Genomic DNA, 13,967 nt, shown 5'->3' with positions numbered 1-13,967 from the left:
TTTCAGAGCTCTCCCAGAGCCAATCGATCCTTGTATTATTCTCAGTGTTTTCTGAGCTTTACACCACGAAATGCTCTCTTTCGTTGCCTTTTTTACGATTTACTGAGCTCTACTGAGAGCGCTTTGAGGCCTTGTTTGATGCGAGAGAAAAGTACGAAGTTCTGAGAAAAATAAGACCCGAAAAGAGAGCGCTTTGCGGGGGCGGACCACCTTGCGTTAGTTCCTTATGGTTTGGCCATACTCCCGCTCTAATTATGGACTGAAATGAATCGAAAATCAAATGAAAACCTGGCCATGGATCCAAGAACTAAATGAAAACCCGATACATATGATGGTCCGTACCATAAGGGCTCAAGGACCTCCTCCTCCTCCTCTCAGTTACAGACTTTTACGAAAATAAAATCTATTCTTGGCTTCCGCACTCGATTGCAACTCATCGTGGATGTCAGCTCTGAAGAGACTCTCTCCAACTGTCTCTCATTGTTTATATTCGCCGCCAAGAAGATGTTCAATACTTGAACGATATTATATCGACACGCGACTGATACGGACTAATGAAAAAATCTCATACCAGATGCTCAACTGTCCGAAAGGATGGGCGAAGCGAGGGATGTCCATGTCCCTGTCTAAACAAACATTTGAGCAAGCAGCGGCCTGTCAACAGCATCGCCAGACATCCCAGGAATGAAGACGGGTGGAATGGAGGGGGGTGGGGGGCTGTGGGGCTTTGGGGCAAATCCCAGAAGTGGAACATTGTATACAGTTGACGTATTTTGTTTATGTGCGTACACCATTGATGACAGCCGGCTGCCATTCGGGGCCGTCTATATATGGATGGGGAAACGATGGATGCCCCAGCACGTGATGTCATTAGCAACAAAAACCGAAACTGTTTCGGGATCCCCATGGAGGAGTGGGGGATCCCTCACTGTCCAACGCATTTGTCATAAACTAACGAAAATTTCCACGAAATTTAAGGATGGAATCCGACACGCCAGGACCGCCGCAACCACAACGCGCGCCAAGCACACACGCCAATCAACGTCAACACCGGGAGATGGCCAACTGGCAGGACTAGACCAGCAGAGAGGGCAGTAATAGAAGCCGATACCAGTAGCATTAGCATGGGATTGGATTGGGTTCGGTTCGGGCTCGGGCTCGGACTCGGTTTGGATGTCCTGGGGCTGGTGCCACCGTTGAGTGATCTATGCCGCCGCCGCCGCTGCGCTGCCCGTTTATTGAAATTCCTTAATGAGCATCACTCGAACAGAGCCTGGACCAGCAGTCCAGTGCTCCTTCCACTCCTTCTGGCCCTCACACAGTACTCTCCCACTGGACAAACCAGCCGCGTGTTACCCTTCCTGCAGCAGCCTCCTGCCTGACTGGCGGTTCGAGTGAAATGCAATTTCCGCAGGCCCTCGCAACCTCGCAACGATTCGAACAATGCGGAGGCAGTTTTTGGGCCAATTTGCAGGCGATTCAATTAAAACGAATATGCGAATACTTGAAAAAATTCGAGCTGCAGCCAAAATGAAACAAAAATCTACATTTTATGAAATCCAATGAGAAATTAATAAATTCTTGGCCAGAGATTTACAAGAATTTCCATAGCAAAAAATGGAATTTTATATAAAAAAAAATGAAAGAAATTAATATTTGCACCACGAATGTTTAAAGATAATTGATGGGTATTATTTTAATAGAAGAAGAGGATTTTTAATGAAAATGGAATATCTTTCTTAGGGGATTTAAATCACAGTTAAGAAACATTGAGGGGCAGGTGCTAAAGGTATATATTTTTTCTAATTTTTTCGGGCTGTTTCTAAGGGCCATTCTTTGACAATTATTTATTCCATATTTCTCCTAAACAAGCAGAAATTTTCAAGAATTTCAAATGCAAAAAAGTGGAATTTTATACAGAAAAATCACACGAAAATAATATTTGCGATACGAAAGATTACACATAATTGAAGGATATTATTTCAATACGTTTTCTGCATATAAAAGAAGGATTTGTAATGAAAATAGTTTATATTTTTAAGGGAATTCAAATCACAATTGAGATACATTGAGGGGTAGGTGCTAAAGGTATATTTTTTCATCAATTTACAGGGCTGTCCCAAAGTCCATTCTTTGTCCATTTTGTATTCTGTTCTGTATATTTTTCTAATTTTTCCGGGTTGTTTCTAACAACCATTCTTTGACAATTATTTATTTCATATTTCTCCTAAAAAATCAGCAATTTACAAGAATTTCAATTGCAAAAAATGGAATTTTATACAGAAAAATTCCACCAAAATAATATTTGCGCCACGAAAGATTAAACAGGAGGCTTTGCTATGAAAATATGTTATATTTTTTATGGAATTCGAATCACAATTGAGATACATTGAGGGGCAGGTGCCACAGGTCTATCTTTTCCCCATTTTTCAGGCCTCTTCCCAGAGGCCATTCTTTGTCCATTTTTTATTCTCCATTTCGCCCAAATAAGCAGCGATTTGCCATCTTCCAGGCATTAATTTCAATTAATAATTCGTGGCATTTGAGAAAGTGACAAATAGAGTTAAGAGTGTCTCGGGGTCGTGGGGGTCGTGGGGGTCTTGGGGTCGGGGCCATTTTGTTGCCTGTCTGGCAAATCGTTGTTGCCAATTACCGCTAATGTTGCACAGTTGCCGCTTTCCCATAAAATTAATGATAAGAGCGCAATAAAATAAGTTTTACTACAGGAAGGCGAGTGAAGGCGGCTACAGTGGAAAGGCGACAACAAAGCGAGCAACAGTCGCGAGGTCGAAGCGCAACAGCTGCCAGCACGCGCCCCGTGGATGAGACTCCGAGCATCCATCTATCCATCCGGCATCTTGGCAAAACCCTTCAGCCATGCTTTGCCCTGCCCCCCATCCGGCTTGCAGTTGTGTCAGCAAAAGGTTATGCCACAATAAAATTAAATCCAACAAGCGTGAAGTAGGTGAAGTGGTTGCTAGGTTGACTGCTCTGCTCTCCGGCGTTCCTGGCTCTCCTGGCTCTCCTGGCTCTCCTGGCTCTGCGGATGTGTCCTTTCCGTTCCTGTTTGATGTGCAGTTTTTCTGCAAATTGAAAGCCTTGGACTGGTTTTTACGACCTGGCCTGGCCTGGCCTGGCCTGGCCTGGCCTGGCTAATTGCCCGTCCCCTGGCTTAGAGCACGCTAATCGCCAGCAGAGCAGGTCTCTCTGTGCGAGTCCTATCTGCTCAAGGAGCTGAAACAGGCTGAACACATTAGCATATTTAACTTTTATCCTGTTTAGGCTGCCGTCCTGAAATGAGCTTTGAAATGTCGCAATATAAAAAGTCTTATATCAATCTTGTCTACTGCTGCGATGTCCCTTTTTTCAGTCCTGTCGTTGTCGTTGTCCTTGTTCGTCTTCGTCTTCGTCTCGGACTTGGACTTGGAAAAACTTTCGACACTGCAGGCGAGGGTGACGCACCTTTTGGAAGTCGCTCTCTCCATTTTCCATTTTCCTTTCCTTTCCTTTTTTTTCATGAATAAATTGCGCAGAATTTATGTGCAAAGTTTGGTAAGGGGCCCCACCCCGCCCCGCCTTGGAGGAAAGTGGCTAGCGGAGTTTTAGATGAATCTGTTTGGCTTAGTCTGATGAGTTATCTGCGTAAATGCAGCCCGGAGGAGTACGTGGCAGGGCGGGGCGGGGCAGGGCTAGGCAGTTGCAGAATTGATGGCTGCAATGTTAATTGAGCAACTGGGCTCTGGGTATCGGCCTGCCAAAGTTTGCCACGTCAAAGTTGAGGGCCAGAAATGCACGGGGAGCCCAGGTTTTTCTCCGCCAAACTTGAGCCCCTGGAGGCCAAGACAATTGGAATACGAAAATTCCAAGTTTCATATGCGAAAGTTGTTGATCAAATTAGGTGGAGTTTCCCCCTCGAAGGGGGGAATATCTAGAACTGTTTCCATCTTTGGCTCCTTTTCGATGGTTTGCCTTTCTTTGGTCTCTAAAATTCTGTTAAACTAATTGCTGTGAAACATTTGCTTATCATCGTTTTTGGGGCTTCATTTAGAATGATGTTGTGCTCCGCTCTGTATCATTTAATGCTGTTGCTGTTTCTGTGGCTATTATCGCGATGGCAGGGTGTTGCCAGGCGTGTAAGGATTAAGATTTACGCAGTGTTGTGCCCGAGGAAGGAAGGAAGGAAGGCATGGGGGGGCGTGTGTGTGCCAACTGTGACACATGGGTGCCTCATTTCCGACAATTCCACCAAAATGCAAAGGCAACGCCGCGCCACGCACCCACAAATTTCGAAATTTCGGGGGCAAAACCTAGGAACCACGAACGCAGGAAGGAATAGGGTGTGGGGGTAGTGGTGGGGGTGGGGGTGGGTATGGGGCAAGTAATACGTTGGTATGGCACTCGACATTCTCGTCTGTCGTCTGTGACGTTGACGACGACGACGACGACGAGGAGGAGGAGGAGGTGGCTGCCTCCTAGAGAGAACAACGACGACGACGACGACGCTGCATTGTGGTCGCTATGTAATATTGCTGAAAACCGCAAGGGCGGCAGTGGCAGTGGCAGTGGCTGTGGCAGCGGCAGCGACAGCCCCGTTGCGTATACGTAATATTTCAGCATTTGCCTCACGCTTCGTTGCTGTTCCCTTTGCCATGTGTTAGTGTGTGTGTGTGTGCGGTCTACCATTATCTGTCTGGGAAGCCATTAATTTTTCAAGATTGATCCGGTATGCAAATTACTTACACAGAATGTGCTCGAGCCAGAGACAGAGCCCGAAGCAGAGCCAGCAGAAGAGCCAGCAGCGCCATCCAGCGACCGACATTGCTTCCTTTACTACTTTGTGCCTTACTTTCTATTATGCCGCCTCGAGTGGAGGTCTCCCCTCCTCCCCTCCTCCCCTCCACCCCTCCACCACTGTGGTACATTTTATTTTGGGCATTTAATTTCCAGGGCAAAAATAAAAATAATACCAAAATGTGGTTTTCGGGGCTTTATTTTTATTTATGCCACTTTTGTGGCAGCTTTATTTTCGGTTTTGTTTCGTTCCTGGAGCCTGGAGCCTGGAACCACGTGCTAGATAATTACGCGCTGGCATTGATTTAATGCCCATAAATTGTTTCATTTGTTGCACTTTTAATTACCCCGAAGCCGGGCTCCAAAAGTGCACTCAACACACTCATTTATAAAGGGCAAGCACAGCACTCACAGCACTCACAGCACTCACAGCACCGACAGCACCACTTGATTTTATTATAACCCCCTCTGCAAAAAGGGTCCAGGTGAGGAATGATCTGTTAGAGATGGTGGAAAGGTGCGAGAGGACTAAGAAAATACCTTCAAAGAGGGATGGAGATCTACCTAAAGAAGCCTTTTCCCCGCTTAGTCCCAGGGAATGCCACTCACAAAATATGCCCCGAAATTTTAGACTGATTTAAATTTAAATGAAATCATGAGCCCATCAGAACCAGCTCCATCGCCAGCTCCACCTCCAGCTCCTGCGGTGTCCTGTCCGTCGTTGGGGAAATGACAAGTCAAACAAAACTCCGCCGCCGCCAGACTGCCACACCCTTGGAATTCCTATTATCTTATCACTTCTCGCTCCCTCTGTGGGAAGATCACTTGAGGGCTGGCAGAATGTTAAACAAAGATGAGGATGATGATGATGAGGGTTCTGTTTACAAGGTAACACGAGTACTCACACACACACACACACACACACACACACACACACACACAGATACGTAAACCAGGACAAACAAAACGCGAATCTCCAACGGGAGGCCCCTGATAACAATCAAGACAGCCGCAGAGGCAGCTCCACGGGAAACAAAAGCCAAACACACACCAAACAACACAACAGCCTAACAACATGGTCAAACAAACAGCAGGCTCAGGACTTTAAGGCCTCTCCACACTCCCCCCCCCCCCCCCCCCCCCCCACACACACACTCCATGCCTGCCCCCCCCCTGCACCCAGCCAGCTGCCAGGCACAGGGGCACTCACTCCTGAGCCGCAACGCGTTATCTCTGGCCGAGCTTTGCATAAATCAACGCAAACCAAAAAGCCAAAAAAAGAGAGAAATGCGGCAAGCCGAAGTTTAAGTACCTTTTTGAAGCCACAGAAAAAACTATAGATGCCCCATAGAGGGTATCACCGAAAGCTACCCAAGGGATATCCTCCTAAAAAACTGGTATGCCCCCCCTTTCGAGGGTATCAAAAAAAAAAGCAAAAAGTCAAAAAAAAAAAAACGGAGCTCAAGCGTTAAATTGAACCTGTTTTCTTGGTACTGCTTATGTGTGTGTGTGTGTGTCCCTGTGTGTCCCTGTGTGTGTGTGTTGCAAAGACGCGCCCCCACGTAAAATGGCAAACAAAATGAACTTTAGTCCCTGGTTGCTGGTTGCTGGTTGCATGCCGCCGAAATCAAAATTCGTAAAACAAACAAAACACGTCGACGGCCATTTAATTGGCTTACACGCCACACAAAAGCCCCCCTCAGAGATTGTCCCCCACACAATTATAATCTGTATATATGTATATGTATATGGCAGATCTATATGGCTGTGTGCGTGGCATATATTACATGAAATTTACAAATAAATTACGCGCATGCAAAAGGCGGCCACAGTTCAGGTTTCTCTCTCTCTCTCTCTCTCTCGCTCCCTCCATTACTTTATTTTTGTATTCTCCTCCATAACGGACGTGTTCTGGCTAATTTCATAATTTACAGCTTGTTAGGGGCGTGGCATTCTAACTAAAAGCGAAACTAGTTAAAGTAGTTAATTTTACAATTAGAGAGCTTGTCAGCAAAGCGATTACGTGCAGAAATATCGCGGAAGTGGACCAAAAAAAAGTCTTTGACAGGCTCTTTGACCTACTCGGGATATTCATAACTTGCAAAGAGGGAAGGGGGGAGTTGTTAAATAATTGTAGAAGAGGATTTATTTGTTTTTTTTTCGGTTGGGGTTCTGTTTTTTCAAGACTTGAAAAGTCTTTGGAGGACTGCTGCCAGAGAGACTCAATCAATGGTTAGGAATCGAACAGATACAGAATAGATACAAAGACAGAGGAATTATATTCAAAATTAATTGGAATTTCATTGTGATCGAATTCGTGAAAGATTTGAGGCTTCAAATCAGACTCTAGTGAATGCAGAGGCCCATGGCCTTGTAGGCAAGGCCTGAAAAATGTTGAAATAATTAAAAAATGCTCAGCAAATAGTTAAGGTAAGTCAAGGGAGATGCCCACCGACTGTAGATCAATGGGGGTCATGCCTATAGAACACCTTTTAGCAGTCGAATGCCTGGCACGGCCAAGAAGCACTGAGAAGATTTGTTTGGGGAAATTGTTAGAAGGTAAAAGTCAATCGGAAGTTGTGTTAGAAACACCGAAAAGGCGACTCTGGGTGGCTATGAATCCTCGTTAGAATCGCTATCGTTTCATAAGGAATACTTTAAAGAATTCGAACCATCCTCAATGGACAAGATGGAACCATCCTCTTGGGGACAAGCAGGTCTAAGCGTGAGATACCAGAAAGGGCTGAAAGAGTGAAGCTTGATCTAAGGCCACAGAACTTCAAGCTCAAGAAATTCAAGAAAATGGTACAAATGCAGAACGATATGTGACTTGTGTGGCCTGACGGGGCGTATCCACAGACCATGATCCAGGTGGGGGGGGCATGGTCACGGCAGGCTCCTTGTTCCCAGGCGATTAGGCGGCCGTCCTGCAAGGATGAGAACCAATTCCCAACTAAAACTGTTTAAGAAATTCTCTTAATTACTTTTTTCATTAATATTTTTGTTGTTTTCCTTATTTAAATTTAAATTTATTGCGATTTTCCATTGAATTTTCCGCAGAACAATTAGCCTGCCTTTTGTGCATTCCATTCCCAACGGGAATCGTGGCAAAAGGCAGCTGCCAGAACGACTTTAAATTTGTATTTAATTAATGTTTCATTTGCACATGTCTCGCGATGAGACAATTGCTCTTAATAATGTTTTGGCGGTGGCTCCCCAATGGTGGGGCTCCCCAATGGTGGGGCTGTGGTGCCACGGTGGTGCTAGTTTTGTGGCGTGGCGTGGCGTGGCGTTGAGTGGGTGTGTTATGAGTGCCAGGCCATCGAGGACATGGCGCGAACGATGTTGAGTTTTAATTTATGCACATTCACCCATACACACGCACACGGCATATAGAAAGCCATGTCCTCGATAGCCGTATATGTATGCGTGTGTGCGGGTGTATGTGTGTGCGTTGCGAGTTTTTCATCGACATTTAATTGAAAATAACTCAAGCGTGTCAGCAACGCGCGCGGTTAATGAGCGAGAAACTCGAATGTCTGTCGCAAGTCGCGACTCTCCCTCGCTCCCCCCTCCCCCACCCCACCCCATCCCCAGCTCCTTCTACTTCTATACGGCCGTCTCTTTCGCGCCCACCCACCTTCTGTGGCTGGCTGTCTCTTTCATGCATGCGACATTTGGTTTTGCTGGCTTTTCTTTTTCCAAGCTTGGATACCCTTACTGTTGGGGGGGGGGTTTAGGTTTTTGTAGAAAGCGGAAGAGCAAGGAAGAATTTCTAGAATCGAGAAGCAATCAAGAGATCGGAACCCCTATATCTTATAGCAGCCATGGGAGAAGAGATTCAGATATTTGTAAAAAAGAAAAGAAAAGGAGAATCAATCGAAGACTAGATGTAGATATAGCCATGTCCGTATATCTGTCTCCTAACTAGATCGGAACCCCTATATCTTATAGCGGCCTTGGGAAAAGACTTTCAGGTTTTTGTAAAGCAGAAAGGAAAAGTCGAATTTCCAGGGTTTTATTCCAAAGAAGAATCAAACGAGGAGTAGGTATAGATGTAGTCCATGTTCGTACCCCGTATATAGGAACCCCTATATCTTCTAATTGCCATAGGAAAAGTACTAGTGGAAAGACTGTTGTTTGTTTCTAAAGAAAGAGATCCCTCCCAGCCTTCAAAATTTCAGCTTAAAATGTCTTTCCTTCGAAATATCATACATCTTCCCTCTAAAATTCCAAACCAAAAGTGTATCTTATGTTTCGGTTAGATCCTTTTTCTTCTTGTGCTTTTTTTTTTGTTGGTTTCTTTGCACGCAGCACGTGAATGACATCAATGACAGTGAAAAGGCGTTTTTCTGCACTTAATGAGCGGGACCAAAGCGGATGGCTGACAGAGGCAGAGCCATAGAAAGAGAAGGAGACACACACACACACACACACACACACACACACACACACACACACACACATATACATACAGTCAAAAGCTAAGCAAGTTTTTTGGCTTTTTATCTCTTGACTGTGCGCGTGTGTGTGCGTGTGTGTGTGTGACAACTTTATTTATGTGTCTGCGGGGCTCAGTCTCCCCCCCCCCCCCAAAAAAAATATAGAAAAAAAAACCAAAGGGAAGATGAAACTTAAAAGACATTTCCCGCAGAATTTTTTGCGCGGGTGTGTGTGTGCGAGAGAGAGAGAGAGAGAGAGAGAATATGTAGGTGAAGTAAGGAGAGAGATATGGCTATGGATATGGCTATAGGATGGAGCTGCTTTAAGAGCTGGCAGATGGAGGACGGGAGAATAAATCAAAAGTTTTTGTGGTGATTGGTTGGGGGGGGAGGAGGCGGAAAGGGAAAGTTAACTATCTGGAGGAGGCACATAAACAGTACGGGGAAGGGATCACTTAAAGCTGTGCTATCTGTACACAATCGGTGGATCAAGGGGAGGATTTCAACCAATGAAGGCCGATCTATCTTAAGCTCTTAAGGGTTTTCCCCCACTGCTCAGAAGAGCTATGGAAAATGTTCCTATGACTAAGATTTATTTACTAATTACTAGTTTTATTAAAACAGGAAATATCCAAAGCTTTTCCCATTTTTATGCCTAAATTTCTATGATGCTCAATTTCGAAATTCCTCCTCCATTTTGGAATCCCCCATAGCTCTCCGATTTCGACTAATTGCAATTTAAAAACACACACAGAGCCCTGCCATTTCAATAATTATACAACTATTTACTAATTAAAAATACAAACCAAATTCGCTTCAACGTCGCGTCGTCCGTGTCATCCGCTAAGTACGATTTTATCGACCACTCTCAGTGATTTGTAGAGTAATTCATAATTACTTAATTTCAGGGCTGGAGCGGCTGCCGGGACTGTTGTAATGCAGGGCTGAAATTCAAATGAAATAATAATTATTTTGACCAGGCCAAAAATTTCATCAAACCAGAAATTGGGTTTGTGGTGGGCCACACGGGTGGCGAGGGGGCGAGGGGGGTGGGGCTCCCCTGAACCAAATTAAACTTTAGTTATTTATATTAAAAATTGTGCTTTATTGATGTGGTTTTTACATATCCTTTTTTTCTCTCTGGTTTTGCCTTTTATGAGTGGCGGCGGTTTGGGTTTTTGATGCTACCCTACAAGAGAAGGGTATGCTGGGATAGGGGGAGGTCCTAGATCCCTACGGATCCTTCTCTTTGAAGCTTTGTCTTAGTCCTAGGGTATCTGATGCTTCAGCCTTTCGTTTGGCCCCAGCCTGGCACCTATGGAAAGGAGGGTCCTTTGGTCCTTCTTTGGTAGCACAATTCGCTTAACTTGACCTTTTTTTTTTGTTTGTTTGGATTGAAGGCTGGCTCTAGAGCTAGTTATGGAGCAGTAGCAGGGCATGTGTTTGGCAATTTCCTGGCTACGAACGAGTTGACCGCAAAAAAGCCTGAGCCACAGTGAGAGCCAAAAAGCAAATACAAAGAGCCCCAACGTTGGAGATGGAGATGGAGAGGGCAAATAAAAGCCAAGCAAACCCAAGCAATCAACAAATACATTTCAACAGCACCTTATAAAAGTATTTGAACCTTATGCTGACCGAATTTTATCGCATTTGACACACACACACACACAGAGACACAGAGACACACACATTGGGGCCTGGCATTGATTTTGGCTTTTATTAGCTGCACACAACAAGGCGGAAGGAAATGGGTGGGCGTGGGTGTGGGCGTGGGCGGAAAAGGTCTGTGCCAGCGTCGCACTTGACTCGCCTCGAATCGACATCGCTGCCATTCCGGGTTCGGGTGGCTGGAGAACTTCCACTGCAATTGCCGTAATCCATTGAGAGAGCTGGCTTTGGCGGGGATCACGTCCAGCGGAGTATATCTTTTTAAAACATTGTTAAAGTTTTGCCTTAGTTCAGCCTCCATCCTCCATCCTCCATCCTCCACCCTTGTGCCACGTAGCCGCTCCATGGCTGCTGCTGCTTTTGGCTGCTGATTGGCAACCCTTCAACCTATGCTTTATCCCAGGGATATCCAAAGGAGTGTCCAAAGGGTATATAGGTTTTTGCAGAGAGTTTGCCAGGGCCCAGACAAAAGGGATACATCTTATGCCATCTTGTAGATACTACAACAACCTCCCCATATGTATATCTTTATCCCCAAAATATCTTTATCTCCCCGCCCTCAAAGAGGGGGTACCACTGGCTTCGTTCTTTGAAAATTGTCCACCATTTTTATTGAATTCGAGTTCAATTTGTTTTTATTGATTTGCCATTTTGCACTACCCCCCGAGATGTGACGGAAATTGTCAATGTTTTACAATAGTTGCACACACACACACACACACACACACACACACACACAGACACAGAGACACAGAGATCCCTCTTGCACAGTCGCCTTCGCCCTACCCCCTCTCCCCCCTCCCGCAGGGAGACCCTGGCTACATCATCATGGCTTTTTGAGTTTTATGTGCACTTGATACAATTTCAATAGTTGAAAGCAACCGCCCCCACCCCTGGCACAAGTACCTCCCCCCCTTGGTCTAGGTCTGTTGTTTTACGCTCGCGTTGCCTTTCGGGATTGCCCCTAGTTTTATGTGATATTAAAATTGATAGCAAATCGCTGCTGCAACGCATTTCAAGTGCTCAATTTTAGCCCCCACTCTATGTACCCCGGGACTGGGGCTTGGCACAGGGCAGGGCCATGGCCAAGGGGCCCGTCGCTGTGTGGTGGTGCCTTTGGGAACGAAGGAAAGGGTAGAGATTCGGTGTCTATTGGAGATTTATCCATGGCACCTTCCTTAAAGGACTCCAGGAAGCGATGATCTTTCCATTATAGAAGTCGGAAACGTGTATATTCTATAGCTTTTGGCACAGAACCGATCCCATGTCTATATCCTCGGTGCCAAAGGCTCTTCTAGGGTACCTCTTGCTTCGGCTTTCGTTGGTTCTATTCCTTTTTTGTTTTGCCTTTTTGCTTTTTATGGCTCCTAGCTGTAAGCCAAGTACTACTGGCTGTCCTTTCCCCCCTTTTTTCCATGTGAATTTCAATAAAGCCAATTCCATATTGCGCATACGCACTGTGCGACGCTGTCATCTGTGGCATGCTTTATGCCCCCCCACAGAAGGCATCAAAGACCTGCTCCAACTGGAAACTATGCAAAAATGAAACAATGAATTTTAAGCAAGGGTTTTTCGGAGGAGGGGGGAAGGGGGGGTGGGCTTATTGAATACCAGAATCGTGCACGCATCTGTCATACCTTTCGGGGAAAAAGATGAGAAGATTTGCCATGCCAAACATGTTTTGTTCATTAAATTGTTTCTTCTTCAGAGGCTCCCAAATGCAAAACAGAAATAGAAGCCGCAACAATGGGCCGCCAGATCATATGGGCCCCCCCCCCAGGAGCATAGGGTGCCTGTGGGAGGGGGGGTGCCTGACTAATGCAATAAAACGCAGACAATGTGTGAAGCTGAGCGTTCGAATTTCCGAATGCATTTTCCAAAGAGCCGCCGCATTGATGCAGCACACGAGGGGGAGGGGGGTGGTGGTGGCGGGGGATTGGAGACCGAAACAAAGAAACTGCACAAAAGCCAAGCCCCCGCCCATCCGCCCCCAGTTGCGTGGGCGTGGCTGCGTGTATAATTTGCGATTTATGTGAGCCATGTTGACAGGGTGCGACAGAGAGGGGAAATGGCAAACAACAGCCTCGTCCAACACGTGCTATGCGTCATCTAATGCCACCGACAAGCACCTACACACACACAGGGAGAGGGGGAGAGGGAGAGAGAGGGAGGGTGGAGAGTGGAGGCAGTGGCATCCCCGAAGGAAGTTGCACAATGTGTCAACTGTCATATGTGTGTCGCTAATAAATTCACTCAAATGTTTCAATACGCCTGGCAGCATAATAAAAAGCCCCCACACCACCCCCGCACACCAAACCCCAGCAAAGACACTGACAAACAGCGATTCCATGGCGACATAAGACGGCAGGCTGCTGGGGGGAGCCAGAATGAAATATTAAATCACTTTGGGGGTGCCCTTTTCTTGCCTCAAATGAATCTTAAATTACCAACAGACGAGTATTCATTCCACTGTCAATCGGAAACAAGCCAATCAAGGCACGCACAAGCCATTGACAGGCAAGGAGCCCACCCAGGGTTGGGGAGGGAACCCAGAGAGAGGCACAGGAACAGGGACTTGCCCCATCAATGAATTATTATTGGTCAGAGGCAGACGTAATCTTTGCAAAACATTTCTTGTCCCTCTGCCAAGTCTCAAAAGTCGCATTAAAGTGCTAATAAATTATGCCCCCCCTCTCTACATAGATATTTAGATATAATGCGGGTTAACAAATCTGAAAGAAAAGTGCAAAACTATTAAGAAAAATACGTACATATGAATATTTTAAGTAGTTTTCTTGCAAATAAATTGCCCCGAAATGACATCAGATTTTGTTGAGAGAAAAAAAAGAAGCCAAATGAACTGCAAACAGAAATGTTTCCGTAGCCATGGTCCTTTGCAGATGTGCCCAAGAATTTGTCATTGAACTCGAAAGGAGAATGCAGGATGCAGGATCCAGCAAGGAGAAGTATCTGTCGGGGCACGCCCCGTTGAAATCTATTTAATTGCAAAATCACAGCCAAAATGGCCAACGCCCGGATGTCTTTGGCTGGGTGTGGGTTTGTTTT

The sequence above is a fragment of the Drosophila miranda genome, chromosome 4 (assembly GCF_003369915.1).
Source record: "Drosophila miranda strain MSH22 chromosome 4, D.miranda_PacBio2.1, whole genome shotgun sequence".
Classification (NCBI taxonomy): Eukaryota; Metazoa; Arthropoda; class Insecta; order Diptera; family Drosophilidae; genus Drosophila; species Drosophila miranda.
This window is presented reverse-complemented; position numbering follows the sequence as displayed.